Below are 26,120 nucleotides of genomic sequence, written 5' to 3'. Positions count from 1 at the left end.
TCAAATAATGGGTTATATTTTTTTATATATATTTTTTATGTATTTAGTCAATGTGTAGGCGGCCTAAGATTTTGTATATAATTAAATTAAAAATAAACTTTATATATTTATAAATAAATCTAGCACCTTTTGTTGAACTTTATGAATATTTCAAATGTTGCAGTAATAATAAATAAAGAGAAGTTAATATAAAAATAAAGTTTAATTACTATTTTTTTTTTAAATAGATAAAAAAATAAAAGTTACAAATTAATTACTACTTTGAAAAATAAAAAATAAATGAAACTTTTGAAATTACTCGTCTGTATAAAATTAAGTAACGTTTTTATATCGACTGTTTTTTGCAGCTTCATTAAACTAAACTCAATAAATAACAATTTTCAGTACTTTCCAATATTCAGAGAGATATTTCAAACATTTTCGTTTATAACTAATATACGATAGAATTTCATCCTCACTGAAATTATAGTCTTTCATTAAATTAGTTCAATGATAAACTCATACAGATGCCCAAGAACACACTCATACACAGCATTATATAACATGACACTACTTTTATAATATATAATGGTCGTTTATTAAAAAAAAAAAAACAAAAAAAAATTATTAAATTTAAAACAAATAATTTATTTTTATAATCATTGTAAAAAAAACATATAGAATTATTTAAATTATGAATAGTATAAAAATATTCACATTATAATACATTAAAAATATTTACATAAATTTAGATTCTGAGTTACAATAAAAATATTTGATGATTACTGATATTTACAAAAGTATTTTTTTTTTATATATTTCTACAACGAATTATCTGACTAGTTAAAAAATAAATAAATAAATAATCATAGTAATAATAAAAATATATACATAATTTTATACAAAAATTTATATCCAGCAGTAGAAACATCAGTGAGAGTAATTAACAAAAATATTAAAAAGTGTAGAACTAATTAATTAAAAGTATTTTTTAAATGTATTTATTATTACGTGTTATATATTAATTTATTATATTATATATTAGTTAATAATAATAAACTGCGAAAAAATTTTATCAGTTATTTAATTATATTTACAATTTTACTTTTTAAATTATATTTTAATAACATTTATTCATTTAAAAAAAAATATTCACAAAATTTAAATATAATACAACTTTTTTTATTAAATTTAAAAGTAATAATAACAATAGCAAATAGGTTTATACGAGTTTAGAATGTAATTTTTTTTTTTTTGGAGATTTTTCTTCTCACTGATGAACCTTTTCCATACATTTCCTTCTTAATACCAAACTGTAGTTTAATACTCTGAAAAAAAGAACATAAAAATATAATTGCGTATATTTATTTGAACAGATTTAAATAAATATATTTTCTTGAAGATAATATTTTATTAATTTCAAGTTATAAAATTTATATTTTTGATGATAAAAAAAAATATTCATAATTTTTATAGATAATTGTGTTAGAGCCGATTAAAGAATAATTTCTATTGAAACTATGCAATTAAATAATTTTAAAACAGTTGTAGATTAACGCGAGCTTTCACATCCTGATCAGTTTTAAATTTAATTGTTCATCAGTTTTTAATTTATGTGTTTAGATTTTAGTTTTATATATATATAATAATTAAATTTTAATTAATTTTTTTCAGTAATGACGTATTTCTAAACGAAGTGTAACAGATTGAATTTCTCCTTTGTCGGAAGATTAGTATATTAGAATAAAAATATTTATCAACAAGTAAAAACTTTGAATTTTAGCGTTCCAAGAATAAAATCCCTTTCGGCACGCCGGAAGGCGGAGGTAGATTTCACCAGTGATAAGTACGGGACAAAAAAGATTTTCACCTCAAAGTTAAGAAAAACTTCAAATTTACTCAATACAACAATAGTTGCATGTGAAAAAAAAATGTTCACATGTTTAGTATACGACAAGCCCCATTTTCTTACAATTCCAGCAACATTTTGGTCATCCTTTGTTGTAAGGGTTGGTCATATCAAAAACTGTTTCAAACAAAAGTTTTAGGTAATTTTTACAGGATTAACGACCACTTTAAACCGATTCAACTGTGCCTATTAAGGGAGGTATGATTTTTTTTGTCTTCGAAACTCCATTTTTTCATCCCCTGGACCAATGGTTGGCGATATCAAAAAATTTATTTAGATACGTTTTAGACCCTTATCTAAAGAATAGTAGGAACTGTAAATGAATTCGATATTTTACTTAATAAGAAAGTTACAGCGATATTTTGTTTTTTTCCAAAAATCCCCCCAATTTCCACCCCACGATCCGATTTTGCCCATTAACCAACTAGGCCGAGATTTTGGGTCGTTATATTTTATGTATGAATTTGAAGGGATTGGCGTAGAAATTACGGCAGATATCGTGTCCACAGATGAAATATATATATATATATATGTATATATATATATATATATATATATATATGTTCAGCATTTTAAAAAAATTAAGGTTCAAATACAGAGATAGAAGAACAATTGCTAACATGTACAGGAACCAAACAGCAACAATAACAATTGAAGAACATAAGAAAGAAGCCCTAATAAGAAAGGAGTCCGACAAGGATGTTCCCTATCTCCGTTACTTTTTAATCTTTACATGGAACTAGCAGTTAATGATGTTAAAGAACAATTTCGATTCGGAGTAACAGTACAAGGTGAAAAGATAAAGATGCTACGATTTGCTGATGATATAGTAATTCTAGCCGAGAGTAAAAAGGATTTAGAAGAAACAATGAACGGCATAGATGAAGTCCTACGCAAGAACTATCGCATGAAAATAAATAAGAACAAAACAAAAGTAATGAAATGTAGTAGAAATAACAAAGATGGACCGCTGAATGTGAAAATAGGAGGAGAAAAGATTATGGACGTAGAAGAATTTTGTTATTTGGGAAGTAAAATTACTAAAGATGGACGAAGCAGGAGCGATATAAAATGCCGAATAGCACAAGCTAAACGAGCCTTCAGTAAGAAATATAATTTGTTTACATCAAAAATTAATTTAAATGTCAGGAAAAGATTTTGAAAGTGTATGTTTGGAGTGACAAATGAAGAGGTATTGCGGCAAATAGATGAAGAAAGAAGCATTTGGAAAAATATAGTTAAAAGAAGAGACAGACTTATAGGCCACATACTAAGGCATCCTGGAATAGTCGCTTTAATATTGGAAGGACAGGTAGAAGGGAAAAATTGTGTAGGCAGGCCACGTTTGGAGTATGTAAAACAAATTGTTGGGGATGTAGGATGTAGAGGGTATACTGAAATGAAACGACTAGCACTAGATAGGGAATCTTGGAGAGCTGCATCAAACCAGTCAAATGACTGAACACAAAAAAAAAAAAAAATGTATATATATATATATATGTATATAAATACATATAAATGTATATATAAACGTTTGGACTGACGGTGGTTTTGGGGTCTGGGGAATGTGAAACGCGAAGATATTTCGCAATTTTCCGGAAGTAGAATCATGGTACCCATTACAATAGGTAGGTTTCTTATGAAATCTACCTAAAAAAATATAATACCTAGGGAATAAAAAGAACTATGTATGTTATCGTATAGACTCATTTTTTAATTAAACAAACCTTATATTATCGTTTAATTAAACTTTTTTAGCAATAAAATGTTTAACTTTAAATTGGAAACATATATTTTACATATTTTGGATACAAAAAATTTTTCATTACTTTTAAAATTCTATATTCATATGAATTAGAATGCAATAGAGTCGTATTTTAAATAAAATATATCGATTTGATGTTCATAATAAATTATTATAGTATATTTGAATAATAAAGTAAGTAATTCATTTGAAATTCTCTTAGAAATATAATTTTTCATTCGCGTAATGAAAAATAATTATTTTCTTTACATTTTAATCATTGTGTTTGTTTTGTAGTAAAAGCAGCTATAATATCTCTTCATGTTAAAAAATTATTTTATTGCTTTACTTGTTATTTATTTATTTATATACATTTGTGTGTGCATGTTTGTAGTATTTATAATAACGAAAAATTATCTTTTACCTTTACGAATAAATGATTATGTTAAAATGGCCTTTGGTATGATCGAATGGGCTGCGATTGAAACCTTGATGCTGGAAGTTCATTCTTCGCTGTATCTGTTTTTACTGGATAATTAAATGTACGATTTGTTTTGATTATTTTTTGTGATTCACCATCCTTCAAATTTTTTGCGGTCCTCCAGTAAACTGTTTGGACTGCACTGCGTCCAGCAACAAAACGTGATGATGAACCGATCAACATGTTGATTTGTCTGTAAAAAAAACATAACACAATTAAAATCCTTGCTAATAATCTTGTAATTTATTACTTTATTAAATTCAGACTATACTTTCCCTTCTAGCCATGGTTCCACGAACCACTTTCAACACGCACCGAGTTGATTATCCTTATACTTGCGAAAAAATACTGATAAATCACAAAATCAGATCAATTTGTTAAAACAGTGTATTGTAATTTCTTCTGAGCAACAGTTTGGTCAGAAAAGGATTTGGATCTTTAAATGATCTGAATTACGCAGGTTAGTAGTTATAGGTGGATAGGGGGTTTACCGTTATTCGTATTTATTCAACGGTTTTTAGCGTTACATGACAAACATTACCAGGAGGTGACCGTACTTTGTTTTATTGCAAAATTGGAAAAATTACATGTTAAGAATAAATAAAAAGGGTGAATTGAAAAAATGTTCCTCATAAAAGTATAAAATTATATTGAAGACTTGACAGACATTGAAAGAATAATAATTAGTTCGGATTCTAAATAAAAATATCTCTAACAATTGATGATTTTTTTTTCCAATATTCAAAATTTCATTATCAAATCCCTTGGGATGGAAAAGAAAATATTTTTAAGAACATTTTGTTTATTGTTGAATATAATTTGCGCCATTTCATGAAAAAAATTCAGAAAATTTGAATGTAATTAGTAATGTATTATTGAACTGATGTCCTCAGCTCACTAGAATTCTACTTTTTTCCTTAATAATAATTTAAAATAAATAGGACTTAGTACATCAGGGCAATAATTTCAGAAGTACTGTTTTTCCATCCCCTTGTCTACATTTTTAGGGATTGATTTAAACATTTTAAATAAAACTGCAGTTTTATATTTTTTGAGGAATAAAAAGTTTTCATGAAGTTGCAAAATTAAAAATGTTTTTGTAAGATAAGAAAAAATAAAAACAGTGTGGTTTTATTTTTTTTGTTGTTTTAAAGATAAAAAATAGCTAAAGTTATATTTATATATATATATATATTAATGTATATATTTTATTTAAATCAATTTTTTTAATTTCAATGCACTTAATAAATTTAAATTCATTTGAGGTGACATAAATTTCAATTATTGAAAATTAGTTGTTAATCAAATTTCCTATAATGCAATATGACAGAATATTTTTAAATTGACCTATTTATTCCAGTTTTACTTTACATGCAATCATTACACAGAATTATTTACCAATAATGTTTGTTTTTTTAATGCAGTAAATCTACTTTATGATCCTTAAAATAACATGTAATAAATGTATTCATATTTTAAATTGTAACCGTGATTTAATTCCTAATATCATTGCTTATCTTCATTATCATTAATCCAATTTCAGTTGTTTCAAAATAAATAAAAAATGTGCTGATCTAATTCAGTATATGTAATGAGCCTTATCGCAGTTATTGTTTGTGATTACAAAATAAAATAATACCAACGTACAATTAATTTTACTCATATTCCTTAAATTACATGTAATTTCTTATAAAATATTTTCATTGTTTTATATTACTGTATCACAGAAACCGTTTTGATATCTTTCATTCCGTTTCTTTCATTGTAATGAAAGAATACATTTATTTCTATTGTTCTGTATTTACGTTCGATAATTAATAAAAATAAACCGATTAAGCATTTAATATTGTTTTAAAAATTAATGTAAATTAGAATAATTTTGTTATGAGAAATGTAAAATACTGCTCAGGTTATAAGTTTTAATTAAAATGAAATAATTTTTTTTTTAAATATAATATTACATACTAATACAAATTAAATAATAATAAATTAAAAATACCAAAGGAAATAAATTAATGTCGATTAATTTAAGCACCTAAAACATATTAATGTAGTTATATTAAAGTATATTATTACGATTTGATGTAGTTTTAAAGGAACATTAAAGCATATATATTGATTTTAATTACTCAGTTGAAATAAGAGCCATGCTAGATGTAATATTCCGAAATCTTGGTTATGACTATTTGATTTAAATCGGGTAAAACCTAACCAAAAATTTAGTTTTATCGAAAAATATTGATAACATTTATTTTTTTCTATAACAAAGGCAATTAAAACGTATTTTTTCTAAAAGATATCTTTGGCAAATAGACAATTTTAATATCCTATAAAATGTATAAACTTTAATAAAAAAATATTATGTTGTTTTCGTGATTAATAAATTTCCACGTAAAATAGATTTAATAAGTTAAAATTGTTTCTTTTATATTTGGTACTTACGTATTAACGCTACAGCTTTATTTAAAAACAAAGTAGTCAATCAGAGTTCGGTGGAAAATGGGCCGATATAGAGTTTAACATAGATTCAAAACAGTCTCTTTATTAATTTTATAGATAAATGGTTATTTATATTTATTTATTTTATAAATATAATTTAACAAACTTAACCTACGCTCGCTAACCTTGACTAATTAACAGGAGTGTTTTAATTATATAAATAATAAATAATTGCAATAATTACTGAATTCATTAAATAAATACTCAAAAAATTACGGTATTAATTACTCAAGGTTAGCGAGCGTAGGTTAAGTTTGGTTAAATTATATTTATAAAATAAATAAATATAAATAACCATTTATTAAAATTAATAAAGAGACTGTTCATTTTCTACCGAAATCCGATTGACTACTTTGTTTTTAAATAAAGCTGTAGTTGCGGTGGCGTTAATACGTAAGTACCTTATTTTTTAATAATATTTACTCTAACTATTATTGTTTTTTTTTTCTGTTTAGCCTCCGGAACCACCGTAAGGTACTTCAAAGGATGAATGAGGGTGATATGTATTAATGTAAATGAAGTGTAGTCTTGTACATTCTCATGTCAACCATTCCTGAGATATGTGGTTAACTGAAACCGCAACCACCAAAGAACACCGGTATCCACGACGTAGTATTCAAATCCGTATAAAAGTAAGTGCCTTTACTTTAGGATTTGAACCTAAGAACTCTCGACTTCGAAATCAGCTGATTTGCGATGACAAGTTCTCCACTAGACCAACCCGTTGGGTTACTGTAAGTATTTTTAATTGATAGCAAGTTTACATGTTTAAATTATAATTATTATTTAAAAATAATTTTTATTTTTTAAATTTATTCTTAAATAACATTTTATATTTAAAGCATATATAAAAAAAATTAATTTTTATAAGAGGATATTTTTTAAATATAATTCTAAAACAGTATAATTACTTTATTATTCTCCAAAATGATTGACAGACGTAATAAGTAAACTTTATTTGTATATTAACAAACAATAATAAAGTATTAAACCGATAATCGGGATGTTGTACATTACGCAAGCGTATAAAAAAACAGGTAAGAAATTATAAATATTTCGGTATTAATTTTTTTATTTTTAATAATATATTATATATTTTTTAAATATTAAAATACTTATCTTATTATGATTTTATAATCAGTAATTGTAAATTATAATTCAATTATTTATATAAAATTTAACAATTATTTTATTGGCCAACTAATAAGTGAAGATTGTATAAACTAAGAAAATAATTTTAAATAAAACTAACATTTTTTTCTAAAAGATCTGCTTATATTACCTCATATAAAAGAATGCAACACAAATAAATAAATATAATTTATATTTCATAACTAACCTTAAAAAGTGAAGCTACGAAGAACGTAGGAACTTGATGACTCGTCAGCCAAGTATATTCAATATGTGATACAGTAAACGATGTGTGATTGACAAGTGGAGAGTAGAGCGAGTTTATATAGTACTGCAGACAACATCTGACGTCATAGGCTAGCCATAGGGGACCATCGTGTTAAAAGGCCTTGAACGTGAACAAGAACAATGTTATAACGATTGGCATGTTAATTTTCTTCTTTTTTTTAATGCGTTGTATATTTAGTTTTTATGCAGTAACGTTTTTTTTTTTATATATATCCTAAAAAATCGTTTATTAATTTACTGCTTATTAATCATCATTATGAAAATATTATTATAATTTTAAAATATTCCATTTATTTATTTATTTTTTTTTGTATGCATAATTTTTGGCTTAATTAGTAAATTTATTTACGTTTCATTTTATTACAGGACTTAAATTAATTTTCTTATACCTGTAAAATGTATGATCTTAAATGTAACCTTCATAATTAATTCATTATCATATGGTCATAATAGTGACAAAATAGTGAAATTGATAAATTACAGAATACATTAAAAAACGAAAATTTCAACTAAAGAGTTATATTAACTGTTACTAAAATAAATTGAAAAAGAAGATAAAAACCTGCAAAAACAGTTTAAAAAATATCTAAATAAAAATCTAAACTTAGATGTTTTTTTTTAAAACAACCATTAATAATAACCCAGTAAACATTGCATACATAAAAAAATAATAAGGTAGTATTTATAGTGTGTACAACAACTCGACCTTTCATCCGGAGGTACCGGATGTATTATATATATATATATATAAATACAATACCATAAAGCCTCGCATTTTAATAACGTTGTGTTATTGTTTTGTATTTCGTTTTATTTTAAGTAATTATACCATAATGTTGTAAAATGTTTTTACCCGAAGAATTATAATATTTTGTGATCAAAATATTTTACCTGTGTATCTATATTTATTTATACTATTTGCATATTGACTTATTTGGATCTGAATATTTTGTGTTCATGTTATTTTGATATCCAACCGAGAAGTTAACAATTATTATTTATTTATATTTATGTATAACATTTTTCCGCAGTCTATTAAAGATAATTTTTTAGCAGTTGAAATTATCATCCTGGCTTAACTTTTCAGTAAAAGTTTTCTTGAATAGATTTTGTAGCGTAAACTTGTTTTAAAAATTGTAACATCTGCACTTTTATCTATATGTAATTTATTATATACACTATTTTATAAAGAGGAAGGGGCTTTTTTTTGTTTGGGTCAAGTGAAAAAAAACTACCAGATTTATCGTTACTAGATTTTTACTCGTGTTTTTTGGTAACGGAGAAGGTTTTTGGATATATTTCTCGAAAAAGAAAAATATATTTAGTAGTGGAAGTTTTCCGGTTGCAACAAAAACTTGAATACAGTGAATTAATGAACTGTGAACAGGGTTTGAACTGATTCGAATAAATAATATTACATAATAATAGAATTAAATTTACATTAAATAAAGAAATCGATGCATACTATTATGTAAAGAGGAAGAGGGTTTTTGTTTGTTCGGATAAAAAACTACCCGATCTTTCGTTACTTTACCCATATACTTTTACCCATGTTTCTTGGCATAACTGGGAATGTTTTTGGATATATTTCATTTCGAAAAATTTCTAAAAAATATATTTATATGTATAATACGAGTGCATATATATTAGTGGAAATTTGCCGGTTGAAGCACAAACCTTAATGAATTGTGAACTGCCAGTGTCTGTCACTGTGTGAGCTGAGTTTGAACTGATTGATTATGAACATCTAAAAACCAATTTCTAGATTTTTTGAGTTTCATTCCAAGTTTAAAAGGTAAAATTGATTTTTAAATTTTTTTACTCCTGTTATTTTTTTCATTTCTCTGTAAAACGTTAACATACAGCCTGACTTTTGGTGAGTATCATCTTTGGTGAGTACCAATTTCTAGATTTTTGAAATTCGACCTTGAAATCGGGTGAAGAAAGGTTAAATGTTTTGAACAATGATTGTAAATTTTCCCAATCACAAGTATAGTAAACAAAATATTCAGTAGATTTGGGTTTGAAAATACTCTTCAGATAAGTATTTAAAAACCACTTTGGGTTATTTTTTATTCCGATTTTTTTAAGGGATGCGAAGGTGTTATGAGGATGGCTCAACCACCACAGTCATTGCATGTGTGACTGGTTTACACATTGCATCTACTGGACAGTCATTGCATCTACTTCCGTTTACTTGACTAATAAACATAAAACAAAAAGATTGACCGCTACGGGAAACGCAAGTAACCACATAGTTCTGGCGAGGCTGGGACGGGGAGATAGTATTAAATATTAGTAAATGGGCTTAGTTATTATTTTGTTGTAAACATTAGATTTTTACACAAATGTAGAAACAAGTCATTGTGTTATGATTTTTGTAAACTAAAAATCGGAAACTGCAACGTATAGTAAAAATATTTTTTATATTTAATCATTTTACTGTGGTGCTATAGTAGAATGTTAAAAATCAGATGAGTGGATGAAGATGAAAATCAGATGAACAAATGAAGAGGTATTGCGGCAAATAGATGAAGAAAGAAGCATTTGGAAAAATATAGTTAAAAGAAGAGACAGACTTATAAGCCACATACTAAGGCATGCTGGAATAGTCGCTTTAATATTGGAAGGACAGGTAGAAAGAAAAAAATTGTGTAGGCAGGCCACGTTTGGAATATGTAAAACAAATTGTTAGGGATGTAGGATGTAGGGGTATACTGAAATGAAACGACTAGCACTAGGTAGGGAATCTTGGAGAGCTGCATCAAACCAGTCAAATAACTGAAGACAAACAAAAAATCATTTTACAGCGGCAGTGAAGAAATTATGGCAGTAACACAGTATCAAAATATATAAAGCCAAAGAAATTATATTTTTGTACAAATTATAATGCTTTTTTTCAATTATTATTATTGTATTTTTTAATAAGTTTAGTGTTTTTTAAGAAATTAAAATTTCTTTTTCACTAAAAACGTATTTCCTTTTCTGTGACAAGTTAGTGAATTTGTCAAAAAATTATTGACTTCCTGTATTGATTTCTTTATTCTCTCCACCGCCCAGCCCATTTTATCAGCATTTCATTTAATTTCCGGATACCCTTCACTTCTCGATACAATCTGACAGCCTTCCTTAGTAATTTTTTTAGTAGTTATGTTTTTATATTGATTATTAGTGACGATTCCTGTTAAATTGTTTAATATTTAGTATCCAATGTCAGTAGCAATTTTCATCCAGTCTATAATATTTTTTTAATCTCCAATATCTGACGTGAAATTATTTTTTCCATCAACATGCATCCCTTTTAAAAAGCACAGATGACGAAATTTCATTAAATATTGTGAAACTAACTTCAAATAGGTCACGTTACACACAATATTTATCCCCTCATTATATTTTGCTTCGCAATATTAGTGGTCAGGAAAAGAATGAAAAAAATTAATCTTCAGGAATTACTTATAAAAATTAAGAAAATGAAATAACCTACATTCATTTTACTTTTTCATGTGGTTAAACCGGCGCGCGCGCGCACACACATTACTGAATCGTATGACTTGTAATGAATGGTGATGATCAGAAAAAAAGGAAACAAATGTTCTACAACCATTTTTTTAAAATCAGTATTCTATTATTATCATTCAATTAATTATTAAATTCTTAAAACGTTTTCATATTTCATTAAATTTTCTAATTTCAAGATAGTACCTGTATTATTAGTAATTACCAGGAATAAAAATTGGAAACTAACAATTGAATTTCTCCAGTATTCAGTTCTTCTTTATTGCAGGGAGGAAAATTTCTTTGTTAATATTAAAATACCTAATGGTCTACACAAAATTTTCTAAAGTTTTATTATTTAATTTTTTTTCTAAAATATACTTTCTGAAATGCATAACAAGAATATGACAGCCTGTTTTAAATTAATGTATAAAATTTCTTTAAAAATTGATCCAAATTTCATACTGATAATTTTTTTTTAATACTAATAAAACTTATACTGAGTTAGTAACCATGCAAAAAGTATTTTTTTAATCCCTTTATACAGGCTAGATTTAAAGCAAAGGTAAATTTATCCGGAAAGTCGGGTTAAAATCGGCCCAAGTATTCTTACATGACACACGATATAGCAAACTAGCAAATAGATAAACAGCAATGTTCAGTAAAGAATAATTTTATTTAAATTACTGTTAAAAATAAAATTATAAAAAAATATTCGAAACTAAGGGAATGATTCTTCAGTTTTGTACTTAAAAATGTATGTATAAAATGTATATCTACGCATATTGTAACGTACGTATAGATATTTCACAAATTTTCATTCAATTTTGAAACGGTGGGTTTTTGTTTATATTAATTTATTTTGAGTTTTTTCTGTTTTATTTATTAGCTTAATCACTATACTTTTAAGGAAAAATATATTTGTATAATTTATCACATCATTACCTCCTTTCTTTTTCCTGTTTAGCCTCCGGTAACTACCGTTCAGATAATACTTCAGAGGATGAATGAGGATAATATGTATGAGTGTAAATGAAGTGTGTGTAGTCTTGTACATTCTCAGTTCGACCATTTCTGAGATGTGTGGTTAATTGAAACTCAACCACCAAAGAACACCGCGATATCCACGATCTAGTATTCAAGTCCGTGTAAAAATAACTGGCTTTACTAGGACATGAACGCTGGTACTCTCGAATTCCAAATCAGCTGATTTGGGAAGGCGCGTTCACCACTAGACCAACCCGGTGGGTCTATCTCATCATTACCTAACTAACATATTATTCACATTCATCGTTTTAATTTTTTTTTTATTATGGAATTACAGATTAATTATATAACGTAAAAAGTAAGAATCTTAGAAATTGTTTGTTTTTAATTTTTTTTTATTATTGTAAGTAATTGTTTAACGTAACATTTCCAACCCAAAATATGCTAATATTGTTAGCATATCCCACAATGTGGGATATCTTCAAACAAAATTTATATAATTATCACTCGTTAAAAGTAAGTAATTTCATTATCGACCCGTTTGGAATATTTAAAAAAAATTTATTTAACTTGGTAATTTCAAAACAGGCTTATAAAAATATTACAGAAATTCTTCATAAAATTCGAAAAAAAAATTGTTTCCTATTGGTGGTAATAAATATAATCTATTTAGAAAAAAAAATGAAATATGTTTTCTTGGTTTGTGTGTCTGTTCCCTATAAACGAGGATTCACTGATTTTCATAATATATCTTAATCGAACTAGTGATGATTTGTATATGAAAATGAAATTAATACAAATTGGCGGATGATAGATATAAATTTTTTTATCCATTTTAAATTCTTTCTAAACTATACATTGTTTTTAAGTTAAAATACAAGTAAAATACTGAACATTTGTGCAAAAAAATGGGCAAAAAGATAAATACGTACACATAAAACATCAAACGTAGGAAAAAAAGCAACGAATTTATTATTATAATAAATTAATTCATATATATTCATCCATCCAGTTACTTAGGATTTTATGTAACTAATCCTCACATTCAGTATCACTGTAGTAAACTATTTTTAAATTTTAAACTTATGAATATACATACACGTAATTAAACAATCAAAACTTTTGCATACTTAACCTTGTCTTTAAAATTTTAATCTTAAAGTTAGTTATATATTTTAATTACTTTATTTTATAAAACTTTATTCATTATAAACATTATGTTATTCTAATGATTAGAAATGGTTATAAAACAGGAGCGTTTTACTTTCTTGAGCCATAAATAAAAGTGAAAAAGTTGATTAACTAGCAAATAGAAGTTGATTCATTTTCGCTGATTTATTATATTTTAATTACTTTTATATGTAACTGCTACAGTAATGACTAGCTATCAGTAGCAATACGTAATGCTTAGCCGGCCTCCGTGGCGCGAGGGGTAGCGTTTCGGCCTTTCGTCCGGAGGTCCCGGGTTCGAATCCCGGTTAGGAATGACAAAATTGTCATTTCACCGTATCCTCTAATGAAATATATATGCGGTCAGTAGGTTTTTGACCGCACGAGAGTCTTTAGTTATTTGATGATTTCGATCAACCAAAAATCTTTTCCAGCGACATTAAAACCAAGAAATTAAAATTGAATAAACGGATAGTAGTAAAATCAAAGAAAAGAATTTCATCACACGATATAAATGTTATTTCTAAGCTACTCGTATGAATAATAATTTTACGAGTAAATAATGTTGAATTTTAGTGAATTGGTAGTAAGTATTCTCGTTTAAGTCCAGAGAGTTACTGTAAGTGCATGCTAATTAATTGATTTTAGGAATACGGATTAAATTTAATTTTTTTGTAGTTGCGCTTTGGTGTAAGAAAATTAGATGGACCGTTTTGAAACAGATGATTTTTCATGAAAAGATTGCTTATTTTTAATATTTACATGAATCAACGGAATATATGAATCGTTAAAAATAATACCTCGTGGCAGGTTTTTAAAATTTATTTATTTCTTTAAAAATTAACTGTTTAAAATAATATAATTTCTAAGAAAATTAATAAAATTATTAATATATTCCAATACAATGCATAATTTTTTATTAAGTATGTTTTTTATTATCGATAATGATGTTGTGTTGAAATTTTAATAATAAAAAATCAGTTGACGTTTGAAAATATCAAAGTACTGTTTTAAAGGTTAGAAAGACACGGGCATAAACTGTTTATTAAAAAAGATTCTTACAACATATCATCTCATTCGTAAATGCTGAAGTACAATAAAGCACAACCCACTTAAATACACTTACTCATATAATAATCAATATTTTTTTGCTTTAATATTTTTATTAGAAAATTTTATTTATCAAGCATTTATTAAGTAAAACTTTATTCATGATAAAAAAATTGTTTATTCGTGATTAAAAAATTTTATTAAACGGGAGCGGTTTACTCTGTCGACAAAAAAGCGAAAATCCACTTCTTTGATTTATTTTCGTTAAAATAGATGTTTATAATATTTTTGTGTTTAATTAATACTATGATGTAATAATATAATTTTTTTTTTGTAAATTATTAAGCTGTGATTTTGTACAATGTTAAAACTTTATGATATACATACTCGTGGCTTAGTTATATACATTTTTGGAGTAGATTTTATTTTTTTTAATTTTCATGTACCCTGATGATGAATTTATTTCGAACTGGTTCGGTTCGTTTTATCGTTTTTTAATAGTCAAATATTTCAGAAATGGAAACTATGTTGTTAGAAATCATGTAGCAAACATAAAATTTAGTATTAGTGGAATACAAGGAAGGTTTTCTCAGATTAATTTACGCTGTTTGTTATTTGTTTTTGTTATAAAGTTGATTTTTATAATAATAATTATTATTATTAATTTAATGAATGATGTTCGATAAATTATGATCTAAAAAGAATTAGACACGGCGTAACCTTTGTAGATTTTGCCCTCGTAACTTTGTTAAATGTAAATACTGTAATTTACAGTATTTCAGATAATTTTAACTCAGTCTTTAGTGTAATAAAACAATTATTCGTAGAAAGTTTTTGTTTCTGTTCATAAAATTTTTCTTTAATTTTGCATGATATTTGATAAATTTTTCCATGTTTGTTATTTGAATAAATTTTTAATGATATCAGAAAAATATTACTGTATGGTAACTTTTACGCATCCTATTAATTCTGATCAAAGTACCGTTTTTTAATTTTTTTGTAAATAATCGTACTTAGGTCATTATATATATATATATATATATATATATATATATATATATTTTATTTTTATAATAGTTTCTTCGAAAATACGATATGTTTTCATATCTTTACGCTAGCATGTGAAACATGCTTTTCTGTAAACTTAACTTTTAATATATTTTAAATTAAAAGTGAAAATATATTTCATACAAACAAATATAAATTAGAATTGCCTAGAGGTATGGCATTTCCCGAAAAATATCTCAATACCATGTTTGACTTTTTTTTTTTTAGCAACCAGGTAGTAAGTAGTATTGATTAGATCTTAGGCAAAATTTTCCTAACGAAACTCAAACAAACAACAAGGAAGTAGCAATTCTACTGGTCTTCATAACCGTAACACTTATATCCAGACAGAAGCAATAGAAAAACTAAAAATAAGAAAAAGGATTAAAGATTTGCAAAGACATGATATCACCAGAGAAAATTTGCGCAAACAAACCTTTTTAAGTGGTAAATTCAATGCTCAGTCAGTTAGTGGATGACCAACTATACCACAATCCTTCAGGAGATCCAAATATCTCTCTTCAATTTAGAAATATTCTTTTTTACTTAATCGTCTGGAGTTAAGATATCATAATGTCCCTTTACATTATTTTTGATTGACGATTATTTGTTTAGCATTATTACATGGTGAAAAACTTAATATTCCTAAACTTACTAAAAAACTTCAGAAAAAAGTAAGCCTGTTATTAATTTCTGAAATTTTTTGCCGGTGGAACCGTCCAACAGAAGTCACCTTATAATGAATTATTCAGCAACTTTTCCTTATTGGAGAGTTAAAAATGTTTAATTTCGGTTTGTTCCAAGGTTAGTTTTCGATGTTTAGTCACCCATCATCAGTTAAACAACATTTTCCAAGAATTTCCTCTGTTCAGCAAAGGGCATTACAGTTTTCACTATAATACTATGCACACATAAATCGGTATAAATTTTCCAAAAGTTACGTTTTATTCATAAAACAAAACCTTGATTATTGAAAAAAAATATATATTTTTTTTTTCCGTAGTATTTAATTTAGAATCGGTTCCAACTTACAGGTTTAAATGTAAAAAATTTAATTGGAGATAGGGGTTTCCATTGAAAGTATAGGCATGCATATATAGTCATATTTACAGAGTAAACATAAATATATACATATAAAGATGAGTCCAAGGAACACGGATAAAGTTCAGGTCATAAAAAACAAAGAAAAAGCAAAAACAATAATCTTGTCATTCAAACAAATAGTAATCAGTCAAACAAAGAGATAGTGAAAAAATCAAAGAATCAGCTAAAGTAAGTTGCGAAACGGAAAAAAAGAATTTTGACGATCACAACACCCTAGTATAGTTGATTCACGTCAAATCTTTGAAAAAAAACAGATTATTATATGCAATTGCTTTATGCGCGGAACGTCTTCGCTGTAATCCAGGAGGTTAACTGAGAGCCAGTTTACATATTTGTTTAGTCAGTCACGTTTTGAATCGTTTTGAGTCTTGTACCGAATCGCCGTATCTCCTTTTGAACGGTTGTCAATTCCAAAAAATCCTGAATTTCAGTGTTTTCGTAAAGCAGGGCGCCTGTGTTATATTTCTCAATAGTTTGTTCTGAAATCGCTGTACGACTTCAATGTTATTTATCGTACCACACAGTTGGATTCCGTAGGTTCAAATTGGTTTCAGGAAACCCACCGAGTTAGTCTAGTGGTGAACGCGTCTTCCCAAATCGGCTAACTTGGAGATCGAGAGTTCCAGCGTTCAAGTTCTAGTAAAGTCAGTAATTTTAATACGGATTTCAATACTAGATAGTGGATACCGGTGTTCTTTGGTGGTTGGGTTTCAATTAAACACACATCTCATGAATGGTCGAACTGAGACTGTACAAGACTACACTTCATTTGCACTCATACATTCATCCTCTGAAGATTATCTGAAAGATTATCTTCAGGAGGCTAAACAGGAAAAACAAAGAAATTGGTTTCAGGAGCGCTGAATACAGCAATTGTTTGTTAGATAATGATAGTTGCGTTCCCGTGCCTAGCACTATATCTTCCTGAATTTATTTTAAGCTGCGTCCTTTTCTCTCTGACGACTTCACGTCAGACGGCGATCCAGATGCTGTCCTTAGGTATCGCACGCTATTGGCATGCGAGATAAAAACGCCATTAAGTTAAAATAATAATAGTTGCTAGATTTTTATGTTTAAATTTTCCTGTTTAATTTTTTTTTATATATTCATATGTAGTTAAAAAAGTAAATATGGGACCGTGAGATGTCAATTTAATTTAATATGATATGCGAGTAATTATATATATATATATATTTTTGTTTTTTTTAAAAAAAAAAACAGATAATTTGCCTTTATTTGCATTTTTTTCTTCAGAACCGCAGTAATTTAATTATTCAAAAAGAAAAGAAAGAATCCTTGTTTTTTAAAGAACATTTATTTTAATGTAAGTCCTAGGGTTTCAATTTTAAATTAGTTTTATAGCATTTTATTTGGAATAAAATTATTAAATAATAAGTTTATTTACATTCTCTACCAATATTCGAAGAAGCAGATTTAACTTTGAAAGTTATACAACCGATAAATTTCACAGGTTTCTTAACAATTTCAAAGTAAAAAGTCATCATTTGTAGACATATAACAAGAATTTTTTTAAAAAAGTAAAAGATCAGAGAAGAATAACAAATTTATAATTCATCGCAGTTTTCATTTGTCACTCAATTTGATATAAGGTAGGGCTGTTTTACAAAATAGACAATCACATAAGAGATTCCACAGAAAAAAAAATTATTCTGTTACTGTGGGTTTTTTTATTAAAAAACTGACAACAGAGTTGTAAAAACTTCCCGTCATGTGCATTACACACGGATATACATACAACTTAATTTAGCACGTCAGTGCTACACTAGCGCTCCTTGTGGTGTCAAAGAAAGTGATATCATTGAGTCACAGGTGCCGGCCTCCGTGGCGCGAGTGGTAGAGTCTCGGCTTTTCATCCGGAGGTAACGGGTTCGAATCCCGGTCAGACATGGCATTTTCATACACGCTACAAATCATTTATATCATCCTCTGAAGCAATACCTAACGGTGGACCCGGTGGTTAAACACACAAAAAAGGTGGTGGGAGGATTTTCGGGGTGTACTGTTGACGCAGTATACTCATTTAACCACTAGTTCAGAGCATTTTTGGGGTGGGGGTGCGATTTAGCAAAATTTTCTTTTTTGCAAATATTATTTTTTAATTGTTAACAAATTTACCTAAGAAAAATTAGACCATATTTAGGCGAAATCTCGAGATCCTTAGGTTGGCATTGCTTTATAGCGTCACCCTCTTGATCTTTTAAGTTGAACATTTAATGCCATCAATCCCGTAGAAATAATCTGACCAAATTTGGTAAAAGTCGGCCCAGTAGTTCTGGAGATATAAGGCGATTCAGTGTGCTACATCGAACATACACACGTACATACGAATATCGGGAAAATTTCCATCCCCAAATTATGCCCAAATTGGTCAGATTACAATACTTTCCATTCTACTGCTATAGTGCTAGACGGAAAAGTAAAATTTGATCTATTTTTCAGATTGTTCAATTAGAAATATATATATTAAATGAAAATTTTTCTCTCTTACATTATTTACATTTAAATTAAGTACTTAATTATTAGGTTAGTTTCATTTAATATAAATTTTTTATAAACAAAATTATTATTAATGTTAAAAAAAGATGTGATATTAACTTTTTTTATATAAAAAATATTTTTTTATTCATAAAAAAAGTAAAGAAACTGATATAAAACTGATATTAATATGTTGCGAAGTTAAATTTCTTAAATTTATCAGCTCCTAGTGACATTTAAGATAATTTATAAAATGAATCCCAAAGATTTATCTTAAAATACTCGACTTGTATTTATTAAACAGGGGTTAATTTTCCATTTAACGGTAATAGTGAGTCAACGATATGCTGTTATATTAGATAAAAATGTATAGGCCAAGCACACAATTATGATCACTATATTACAGCGTGGTAAAATTACCACGTAAACACTTCAACACCTTAATACTTCCACATAAATTAAATGAATATTTCATTAGCACAAGTGTAGATAGCTTCTTTTTTTTAGTAAAATAATCTATTTCTATTTCTGTTAAGTGTTTATTTTTTTAGACTACTTATAATGAAAATTTTACATTAGTTTTCCTCTTTTCATTTTTATTATTATCAACAAGTAATTATTATATTATCTTATTTGTAAAACATTTTTTTTTCTTTAATTTTTGTGTCGTTAGAAAATCAAATTCGAAAAATACGTTTGGTTTTTTTTATGCTCTAGAACAAAAATTTACAATTTGTTTCTCCTGATGAAAATCTATAAGTAAATAATATGTTAAAATATCTCATGATAGAGGGCCATCCAATATGACCTTCACGAAACAAATAAAAATGATGTACAGTAAACGTCCATGTTAATAAACATACTTATAGTAACTGTTTTTTTTTTTTAAATTTTAACTACATTATTTTTTGTTTAAACGTATGCCTGAACATGCTCCCAAAAGTTTTCATGAAGAAAGTAATAAGTAAAAATGCATACATGAATATGTAGTAAAAAATAACAAAAAAATAAATATATAATTAAAAAAAACCAATTAAATTAATAAAAAAAAATATTTTTATAAATTGTATTTCAATGATTACAACATGTAAATGATTATTTTTTCTTAATTTTATAATATGAAAGTGTATTTAGGATAGTTTTAAATACTCTGTATAGATTAATAAATTTTAAATATTTTCGTTATATTCATCAAACTGAATGGAATACGTGTATGACAAAAATATGGCTTATATATCCTTTTAAAAATGATTCAAAATTTGACATTATTTCATAGGTCAAGTGTAGAAGCGAAGGATATAATCGGTGGGCGTATAATCTAACAAATTTATGTTATTGAAGTTTTCAGTTTATTTTAGCTCTAAATATAATTCAGTTGTAGTGAAATAGTGAATTGCTGTTTTATATCTATTGTTAAAATGCTAGTTGGAATTTGTGCCTTATGCCAGTATATTTTAGTTGACTAAATTTTATTACGGAAGATCTATCTACATACCAGTCTGACTTAAAATATCAAGTTTACTTCCAGGAAGAAAGATAATAATTAAAGATAATTTCAGTAAGTTGTACAGGGTCCGGCATATAAACCTGACGATTTTAGAGGGATAATAATTAAACTGTGTTTCATACTATTAAAACATTTAATATATCAAATTAAAGATCAATTTTTGCAATTTATAGAGAATTAGTTACATGGATTTTTTTTTTATTTGAATATTATGTCGTCCAAATGTTTACCATTACTCTTTACACACTCACTTAACCTCATTTTAAAATTTGACATTGCTCGCTCAATCATCACTTGTGAAACTGCTTCAATTTTCTCGTTGAATGGCCTCCTCGAGTTCTGCAATTGACTGTGGTCGACTACTAAAGACTTTATGTATGCGATACCCCCACAGAAAAAAATCACAAACAGCCAGACCAGGTGAATGCGCTGGCAAAGGAATGTCGCCAAATCGGGAAATCGAACATCCAGGAAAGGTTTCTCGCAGAACATCCATTGCGATTCTCGCCGTATAGGCGGTGGCACCATCCTGTTAAAACCAAATTTCATGTCCTTCAATGTCATTCAGTTTCGATCGCAGAAATTCATTCAACATGTTTACGTATCGATGAGATGTTACTGTTACTCTGCGATTTAACTCCTTAAAAAATTATGGGCCGATTATGCCAAACTTTGAAACCGCACACCACACTGTAACATATTGACTGTGGTTTTTCAAGAATTTGCCGTGGATTATGCGAAGCCCAATAACGGTAATTTTGTTTATTCACAAATCCTGACAGATGAAAATGCGCCTCGTCACTTAAAAGAATAATGGCATCCTGGTGGACATTTTCGAGGATGACCTCGCAAGCTGCTTTGCGAGACGCCCAATCATTTGCATTAAGTTGCTGCACTAACATCATCTTATATGGATGGAATTTCAGGTCGGCATGAAGAATTCGTCGTACACATCGATCAGAAATGGCTAGCGTAGCAGTATGTGTCGCTGCTCAACGTCGTGGAGACCGCGTAACAGCTAACCTTACAGTGTTAATGTTTTCAGGCGTTCTCACAGTCCGTCCTGTTGGTTTCATTTTTAAAGCAGATGATGGGTTCCTAAAATTCTTCATCCACAACAATATCGTAGTCCTACTAGGAACAGACGCGTGTCGATTTAAATTGAAATGTCTGCGAAATAAACGTTGTGTTACAATAACAGAGTCATTATTTTTAAAATAGGCTTCAATCACAAACGCTTGTTGTTCACCCGACCACGACATACTGGCTACTGAAATAGCATGAATAGACCTGTCGATGTACAACACTCCCGCCTTCTCATTGACAGTGCTGCCAACATAACAATTACTACAAAATCGTCAGATTTATATGTCGGACCATGTACATAGTAGATTTGGTTGGGGTACTGCTGAAGCTGTCTTTCACAAGGGGATAACAGCGTGCAGAGCGGAGCAGATTGTACGGTGGTACACTCTAAAGAGCATCGGCCTCTTCCTAATTTCCTCTCTCTCTTTTCCTGTTTAGCCTCCGGTAACTATCGTTTAGATAATTCTTCAGAGGATGATATGTATGAGTGTAAATGAAGTGTAGTCTTGTACATACTAAATCATACTTGTCAGGATCTTTTCTGCAGTACGTTTTTCCTTTCTTCCTAATTTCCTAATTTTATTTATATGAACTGTATTTTAATCTGAATAAATCTGCAATATGTTCTGAAATGTTTAAATATTACTACTTTTTTCTTGGTGTCTTTCGAGGTTTTTTCGAAGTTTATATGGGGGTAGGCAGTTCAAACTTTTGAAAGATAAAATTTATTAAAATATAAGGCAATTTATTGACTGGGTGAAGCTATGTCCTTTTTTTAATTTTATCTTATTTTTGTGTCATAATCCAGTTACTTCATAACCAATTTATGAATTTTTTATGGAAATTTTTGAAGTAAGTTTCGTTGTAATTAGGAGAAATGACTGTATAACAATTTGTATAAAATGTTTCTTTTTAGAGTGTGACTGTTCGTGTAGACTGGTCATTTAGAAATAAAGGTGAGCAACATAAAACCGAACCCATAACGTAACCGCTGCAGAATCAATAGGTTATTTTGGAATGAAATTTTATGAATGATACGGATAAATTAAATAAGAAAAACGTAAAACTTAATTTAAATGTTGTATTTATTTACCTTATTGTTACAAAGAATGTTCAAAATGACCACCCAGGGCATCGATGTACTTTTTTGCTCGATTGATCATATCGAGAGTCGTTTGACGCAAAACGTTGTTGTCAATTGAGTTAATTTCTCGTTGAATCTTCACCTTCAGTTCACCAATATTGTGGAGATTATATGCACAAACGCTCTCCTTTAAGTAGCCCCAAAGGAATTCTTTTTCATTATCAGTTAAATGCGCATAGAATTCTTCGAAAATTGTGAGGTAAACCTGTCTAATGACAGTTCGATCAAAAAATATTGGTCCCACTATACGATTAGTGAGGAAGGATTCTTCACTATCCAATACCTGGTGTTCAGCGAATTAACATGGCCGGATTAATGAGAACATGCCTCGTCGATGTTGTAATGACAACATCGGGTCTATCTGTTCACCAATAATGTTTTCGAGAAGCCAGTTGCAATAGTCAAGTCGTATCGGTTTGTCTGTCTCCTTCAGTTGTAACACGGTATGGGTTGATTTTTAAATCATGTAGAATTTTACGACAAAATATGTATTTAAACCAGATTGCAGGGATAACTTGCGTAGTAATTTTCTTTGTCTGGCAGTAATTCTCCTTTCAATATCGGCAATGGCCTGTTGAGTCCTAACGGAAAGCTAACCTATTTCGTTTTACATTTGAAACCTAACCTGTTGTATTCCGTTTTTTTTTAACTAAATCGTGTATGCTACTCGTCGCTGGGATAGAGACATTCGGAAAAATTTTTACGAATACTTGACGTGATTCTTCAAACGATACAGATCGAATTTAGGACTTAATTCTAGCTATCCTCTTCTTAATTGAATAAGGCATTTTACACAAACACTATTGCACTCACAATACTGCACTGCAAGAAAACGTATACTGCACTGACGACACGTAACCAACCACCTGACAAACGACAGCAACAATCATTAGTAATATATATCCACTAGTCGCAGTGGTTGTGTATGAGTCTTTCATAAATTTCGTTATGGGTTCGGTTTTATGTTGCTTACTCTGTACAGTAGACTTCTCCATACCACCAATGCTACTTCCTCATCATCTGACTTCCTTCTTCTTACTCCGCCGCAGTGATATTCTTTTTTGTTATTGGATCCGATTTTTACACCTTCATCAAATTAAACTTTTACATTATTAGAAGTAAAATTGAAAAAAAAAAGTCAAATTTAACAGTAAAAATATTTGAATCCCTGTTTATCCTCTTGACCAAATAGCGTATTTATCATCGAATTGCACTGTAATATTTATAGTATTAATGCTAAAAACATTATATATTTTAATAAAAAATTTGGTTCCCATTTGATCCTTTCTCGGCAGCTACCTCACACAATATTTTTAATAACACTCGCAAATTGAGTAATCGATAAAGTATCAGAAATGATAAAAAATTGCAAAAAAAAGTTTAATTACTTATTGGTGATACCAAGGTTTGTCTTGGAACCTCCTTTTTTATAATACGTTTCCATGTCATCTGTTTTGATGCTAGACAGAATTTAACTTTTCATCTTGAAAATTAAAGTTAAAAAAAAATTGTATGTCTTTGGGACATAAAATTTAATTTATTGAAGTAATTATTTGCTTCAGTAATTTGGCCCGATTTGGAGCATACAAGGCTACAAACAAACATTGTTTACTAAAAAAAAATTAAACAAGAAGTGTTGTGAGTGATGCCCCTTGTTTGATGCGATTCAAAACATTAAATTTGTACCAAATTTAATGTTTTTTTGTTAACTGAATATCAAAATATAAGGCAAAAACTGTTAAAAAAAATAATGATGAATATCCCCCTATGCCGCAATTCAATTGAATTTAAACTTTGTAATTTTAAATAATTTATTAAGTACTTTCTTCCTACTAAAGTTTAATTTTCTAAAAAGTGAAAAATTTTAAATTGACAAAATTATCTTTTGCCCTTTAATTTTTTCCAAAATATAATGCCATCAACTCCTAATATTTAGATATTTTTTGAGCTCTTTTCAAAAAATTTATATTGAGTGATCCGAAGTTTGCTTTTTAAGTAAGGGGGCATCTTCATCTCTTGTGAAACCTCCGTTACCTAAATTTTTGGCTGATCGCTATACAATTCCTTTACAGTTATGCTTCTACAGCCGCAATAAAGTTACAGCCGTAAAGGTAAATATTATTTGTAACTTTACATTACATACAATGGGTTTATTCGTACAACGGCAGCTAGATTTTGGATTAAAGTTTTGTTTTAAATAAATATTTTTGAAAGCACATCAATTTTTAGAATAGATTACGAGCACATCTTAACTATGATAGTTATTAAACGTGATGTTTGGTTTAAACCATTACTACCCCTGGTGACAATCTAGTTAAGTATATCGTTATGTTGTCGTTAGAAGATTCAAGAAGTAGTCGGTAATAAGGCGTTGGTTATTGCTATATTTTAAATAGTTATTTGAAACTCAAATATTCAAAAGATATTTTGAATATTTTAAAGAAATATTCAACATTTTCGTTTAAAAAACACAGAATTGATTTTTTTTTTTTTAGATCTTAATCATAAAACTCCTACTAATTACCACATTAATAATAATGATGACAATAATTATAATAATAATAATAATAATAATAATAATAATAATAATACATACTTATTAATCGTGTAAAGATTTATAATTCTCTGCCATAAACCAAACAAAACAAGCCCTACAATTGTTTACATTGCTTTTCCAACTTCTTAATAATTACAAATAGTGTCTACATATTGACATTTTTGTACAATTGTACTCTTTTTTAAAATAAGTGCTTGATTAATGATTTCTTTTCTTGTTTGTGTTTAATATGTGGAGGGACTGGTTGAAAAAAATTTCTATTAATAGACATCATGAGTTGGGAGAAATTTCATTAACACAAAGCTGTCTTACGTAAAAGTTCGTGCAGTCCAATTGATAATAAAATGCATTTTATAATTACAGTATACACCTATCTACCACACTCACCATTTTATTCAGAACAGAATGAGGTTGCAGAAAAAGCCTGTGCGTCTTACATGGATTTT

At 28.0% G+C, this 26,120-nt stretch overlaps 1 long non-coding RNA gene across 1 annotated transcript; it reads right to left on the bottom strand.

Annotated features, from left to right (window-relative positions):
* Nucleotides 1-603: 603 nt before the first annotated feature.
* On the bottom strand, nt 604-25,728 carry LOC142324849 (uncharacterized). The gene is made up of 4 exons (XR_012756413.1): nt 25,714-25,728; nt 7,952-8,131; nt 4,057-4,306; nt 604-1,307 (listed from the first exon to the last, which is right to left on the bottom strand). It is a non-coding gene; the product is annotated as an uncharacterized LOC142324849 (long non-coding RNA).
* Nucleotides 25,729-26,120: the final 392 nt, after the last annotated feature.

The sequence above is a fragment of the Lycorma delicatula genome, chromosome 5 (genome assembly GCF_047948215.1).
Source record: "Lycorma delicatula isolate Av1 chromosome 5, ASM4794821v1, whole genome shotgun sequence".
Taxonomy (NCBI): domain Eukaryota; kingdom Metazoa; phylum Arthropoda; class Insecta; order Hemiptera; family Fulgoridae; genus Lycorma; species Lycorma delicatula.
This window is presented reverse-complemented; position numbering and strand designations above follow the sequence as displayed.